We start from the raw sequence: 6000 nt of genomic DNA on the forward strand, positions 1-6000 counted from the left end.
AGTGCTCCGCTAAGGAAAGTGTTTTTAATGAGTTTAACACGTCGCCTAAAGGCGAGTGTCGGAATATGTCCACAGAGCTGAATTCAATGATCGACGTCCGATCAAGCTCGTTGTGCACGGACGCACATACTTCGAAACCTGTAGCCGGAAACATGTCCGAGGTTCTGGTAACACAGATCTCACTTGAGGTTGGGTCTATGTGTGGCTCCAACGCCGCTGAGTCTGCAACCTTCGTGGCGGGGTTAATCCTCCCGTCCTTAGATGGTGTGATCTGCTCCGGATCTAGAGCCGGAGCACTTGCAGGTTCTATCTCCTGGGTGTGGTTCGATGACAGATTTAAGTCATTTTCATCATGGTGACAAGGAGCGGCTACTGCCGCGATCTCGAATCCGTCGAAGATCAAGTCTCTGCGGATGTCCACGACATAGTTCAAGCTTCCAAATCTGACCTAATGGCCAGGGGCGTAGCTATCGATCTGCTCTAGATGGCCAAGCAAGTTCGTCAGCAGCGCGAAGCCGCCGAACACGAAGATCTGTCCCGGGAGGAAGGTTTCTCCTGGACAATGTTGTTGTGGATGATTGACGGGGCCATCGAACCTCTTGGCGACGGCACAGCGGAACTCTCAATGAAAGCACCAATGTCGGTGTCAAAACCGGCGGATCTCGGGTAGGGGGCCCCGAACTGTGCGTCTGAAGTTGATGGTAACAGGAGACAGGGCACACAATGTTACCCAGGTTCGGGCCCTCTCGCTGGAGGTAAAACCCTACATCCTGCTAGATTAATATTGATGAGTATGGGGGTTATAAGAGTTGATCTACCACGAGATCGCAATGGCTAAAAACCTAGAAGTCTAGCCTGTCTGATTATGATTGTCTTGTCCTCTACGGACTAAGCCCTCCGGTTTATATAGACACCAGGGGGAACTAGGGTTGTACAAAGTCGGTTACAGAGAAAGGAATATTCATATTGAGATGCCAAGCTTGCTTTCCAAGCCAAGGAGAGTCCCATCCGGACACGGGCGAGAGTCTTCGGTCTTGCATCTTCACAGTCCAGCAGTTCAGACCACGTACCACAGTCCGGATGCCCGAGGACCCCCTAATCCAGGACTCCCTCAGAGGCTGCCTTGAACGTGTCCACAACCTGCAATTTTGTCTCCTGCAGGCAAACAACACTCGGGCGACTAGCAAGTAGTGCATCTTTGACCAAAGAGCATTTGTTAGAGTCACCAAGCCCTCTAACATTCCAATGAGCAATCTGCATGAAAGAAAAAGGAACACTTGACTAAAAGAGAAGTAGCCATGGTAGTGAGCGAACCCAGAGGAAAGGCTTGATTGAAATATGTGAAAAGCTGCTCAGACGAGCTTACAAGGCTTGAAATGCAAATGACAGTGGGAAGTAAACATGTAGCACAATGCAGATACACAGTCCAACAGGACCAAACACTAGGTGGATGAACTACGATACAATGCATAAGCAGAAGATAAAGCCCTTGGGGGAGGCTCGAACTAACATGCATTTGCCCGATACATCACTACTCAGCACCTTGGTAGACCTATTCATGAGCAGACCCGGTAGACTCGGAGGAACCAGCGGCAACACCTGACACATCAGAAGAGGACGAGCTTGCATCCGTGCAGATGGCCTCGAAATTCAGGTCGCAGCTGTGGGAGAGCAGCTTGGCCTTGCCCCTGGTAAGAGACCTTGGGGTGCCCTGGAGCGGTAGCTTGATGATCGAGGCCGCTTTGACGGTCTTGCTCTTCTTCCGCCCCGAGGAGCGGCGATGGCTGCCCTCCCTGCAACCGGGCTGGCGGAAGCCTTGCGCTTGGAGGTGTGCTCGATGGGGTCGACACGGACTCCATCATACATCTGTTGAATGCGCGGGCTCCAGCGGGGGGAGGCGGCATCAGCGGTTGGGGCCAGATCCACTGCCTCCTCAGCGTCATGTGTCGCTGCCGCCATGGGCGCGGCCGGCTGAGGTGGCACTGGATGCCCTTCTGGAGTTGGGTGGGTGGCGGTAGCGGTCGCAGTCGAGGGATCCAGGAGATGTAGGGTGGATGGGTGGCTCTGTTGGTCGGCGACAGTGGGTGGGAGGGATGGATCACGGGAGTTGCAAAAGCGAGTAGCAATGTCCAGAGGCGGGACTGCGCAGGCCCCATGCTGCATATCAGTGCACGCGATAGGCGAGAGGAAGCCCACGGGTAACAGGCCAACAAGCGGGCCGGGCATGGGACGAACATGCCTCGTACAAATTGGCCTGGCTATCATCACTTGATGGGCATGTGCCCTAATCTTCGCTAAGGACCTATCTAGCCTGGGGAAGCGATTCTCGCCCGTGAGAGAAAGCAGAGGCCCAACATCAGGAATCAACGAGTTTGGGATGAAAGCTTTGGGTGGATGCCTGCAGTCAACAGAAGGTAGCGGTGGCAGTGTGCGGGAACAGAAATCTCCTGAGAGGGTTTTAGGCCAGAGGTTAAAGAAGATAGATCTACAGGTGTGGTGTTCGATCTTTCCCAGGGTGAGATCAAAGCAAAGGAAGTGGCTGTGATTCGTGTTAGTTGGACCGACCACAACAATGCCAGAGGCCGTGCGATTGTTGCTTAGCTTGACAGAGAAGGTGAAGCTTAGGGTGTCGGGGTTGAAGGCGGCCTCCACATGTGGCCGCCGGACCTCAGTGTCGAGGAGGACGGGTTTGATATAGAGCCGGTCCTTGTCCTCGTGCGCCACCTCGTCAATGGTGGGGATGACAAACGTGTCTACCCTCCGGATCCTAGGTTTAGCCGAAAGCTTGATCATAGCGAGGATATCGCCAAACGTGACAAAGTGAGGGTATTGGAAGGCTCGCAAGGCTCGGTCAGCCATGGTTTCGTTAGTTGCTCGCGAGGCGTGTGGGTTGGCATGCCCACGCCTGATCGCACGGGCGGACCGTGGTCAACGTTGTCGGGGTGGTGGTGTCTGTTGGGAGGGAGGGGTGGGGAGGAGTGTGAGCCCAGCGTGCGTGCCATGTCCTAGTCTTCGTTAATGATGACATCAGCATAGATGCCGGCGCCATCGATGCGGTGGAAGGCAAGGTGATGTGGGACGTGTTGGAGAGCTTCGACTTTGACGAGGACGAGAATGCTGGAGAAGTCATTCCGGTGTAGACATGAATGGCTCACCCCTAGCTGGCTAGCAAAGCCAGCCACGCTGGATGAGACCCCTCTGCGATCCCATAGCTCGAGTGGCTTCTTCTCGAGGGATAGGCTCACTATGTGGCGGAAGGAGAAAGTAAAGGAATTATCTCCTTCATTGTGTGGCAGGATGTCAACCCTATGAGTATCAGTCATCAGTGGGCTAGCTCGCATGGCGGCCACTTGCTCCACTTCTCGAAGAAAGACTACAAACATAGTGCTAGTGGCGCACCCGGCGAACCAGACATCTATGATGTAGAGCCGATCTGCGAAGAGGCATTTAAGCCATGGGAGAAATGCAGACATGGGAGGAGAGATGTTGACGAGGCAAACTAGGGCATTCTGATCTGGGAGCAGTGGTTAGTGCACATCTAGGGAGGTGGGGCAGCTTCGGACAACAGGCTCCATGGAGGTGGGAGGTGTGGGCTCGGGAGGAAGCAGGACAAGAGAGCTTGAAGGAGTAGAGCAGGCTGGAGGTCTTGGAGAAGCGGGAGGCATGGCAGCCGCGTTATAAGGGGGCGAGGGGGCAGCGCGCGAAGACGATGAGCCGCGTCAGGAGTGGCATTGGGAAACCACATGGCCCACTTGTCGGCAGAGCCAGCAGACGATGGGGTCTCTACAGTCCTTGCGCCAGTGGCTATAAGATAGGATCGAAAGCATCTAAGATGCAAATCTTTAGGCTTTGCAGTCCTTTTCCCTATATTGGGTGCAATGCATTGAGCAGGAATCGCGTGATTCCCAGGTGCCGGAGTCGACAAGAGGGCATGCAGGTAGGAATTATGACGCATGACAGGCGTGCCATTAAGTTGTTTTTCGTGATAAATGGCATTAACGTCCTGGTAAACCAGAAGGCCCATCTCATCGTATCTGTCGAGCGAGTGACTGGATTGGGCGTCATGCGCGGTAGTCGGCGGGTGAAGAGGGTTTAAGGCATTGGCATGATTATTACTGCATGGGGCACGTAGCCTTGGGGTCTCGCCCTCTACAGATCGCGGGATATCAGGGTTCCTGAGAGCTTGCACACTACATGAGATTGGAGGAACATTGCACCGTGCCAGGGTGAGGTCCTAGCAGCGGTGGCAAGCGGGAGTGCGTGGTGTACGTTCATGACCTAGCGCTTGCCTCTAGCTTGGTACACTTTCCGTTACTCAAGGAGATGGATATGTACAGCGTCCCCCAAGACCAGTACTTCCTACGTCTGATCTCCCATGCAACACGTGCATGGGCAACTTCAAATTCTAAGTGGCCAACGGTCAACGGCCGGACTCGGAAACCGGCCCGGTTTCCCCCAAACAAGTGGGAGAGTGTTTCTGCGAAGAAAGCCGGGGAGCAGAAAAGTCCATTTACATGGACGGCGGCGTGCAGCACGGTGGCGCTTCGGGCACCGGCGACGACTTGGACAGTGCCACAATGGTAGCGTTCGAGCATGCGGTTCTCAAACCGTGCCCCTTCATCGTCAGGCATTCATTTGGCCCTTCCAGAGCCGCCCTCCGGTGTGCTCATGGTTCACCAGAGAGCAAGCAAGATCTAAGCATCAGCGTGCACGTAAGAGACCAAAACCCCCAAGAGCAAGTGAAGGAAGTTCTACAAGCTAGCTAGGGAGTGATCATAAACCCAGGGAGAAGAAAGCTAGCATGCATCAAAGGGTGGAGCATAAGGAGCTGGTGAGCCGCGGAGGATTGCTAGCAACGAAGGGCTTGGAGAACAACAAACATATCAAGTTAGGGCAAAGAGCAAACCTGCTGGCCACACCATTGTGCCACCTACTTGAGGAGCTAAAGGAGCAGTCAGCTATGAACAACGGCAGCAGCGAGCGGAAAACCGCGGCAATGGCTGCGGACGAATGAGTAGTCACATGCGGGACCAGCTCCGGCCGCAACTCCTGTACCGCGGCGAGGCACACCAATGTAGGGGTGTCCGTTGTAGTCAGAGTGGCGTACGACGGGTGGGTGGACGCCGATCCCAAGTGGGTGGCGGCGTAGAATGGTGGCCGCTGGCGTCGGAGTGGGGGTTGGCGGGGTGTGCTCTCGTCTCGCCTCCTCTCGTTCCCTCAGAAGATGAGTTTCTTACTCATTATTGAACCGGTTGTTACATGCGAGATTTTTGTCAGTAAATCGCTGCGTCCGGACAAAGCGACTCCAATTACCAGTCTCTTACTCTGATAGGAAGTGATGGCAGCAATGCAGTCCACATGCGTCAGGTCGCACTGATGTGCATTAAGCCCATCAACACAAATTCCAAGACAATCAAGGGCAATCATTAATCAGAAAAGTAGAAAAAGACAATAGCAACCCACGATGGTGGTAATGCCACATGGAGATAGACGTACGCCTGGGCGTATGTGCGGCTGTTTTTTCATATCGCATTGGCCAGCGTCAGTGTCCGCGTTTGTCTGACAAAAATACCAGATGTTTATCAGTATTGAACCTTCTCTGTTGTATTGAGCCGCCCGGGCTACGTTGAGTCGCCTCTGCTGTATTGAACCGCTGGGGCTACCTTGAGCCGCCTCTGTTGTGTTGAGCCGTCGGGGCTGCGTTGAGCCGCCTCTGTTGTGTTGAGCCACCGGGGCCGCGTCCAGCCGCCTCTGCCGTATTAGGCCGCCGGGGTTATATTGAGTTGCCGGTCTGCCTGAGCCGTTTCTGTTGCGTTGAACGGATCATCTATCATCCAGACAAATCAGGACCATTATCCCTTACAAAAAGGTGTCGCGAAAGGGGCATGAGAAAATATTTTTTTTGCACTAGCGCTCGTGCTGCGCAAGTTGCCACCCTCGCTACATCAACACATGCGACTAACTCATTGTCCGTGCCCATGGCCGACTTGCCTGCATCCG

This window comes from Triticum aestivum, chromosome 3A (genome assembly GCF_018294505.1).
Source record: "Triticum aestivum cultivar Chinese Spring chromosome 3A, IWGSC CS RefSeq v2.1, whole genome shotgun sequence".
Classification (NCBI taxonomy): Eukaryota; Viridiplantae; Streptophyta; class Magnoliopsida; order Poales; family Poaceae; genus Triticum; species Triticum aestivum.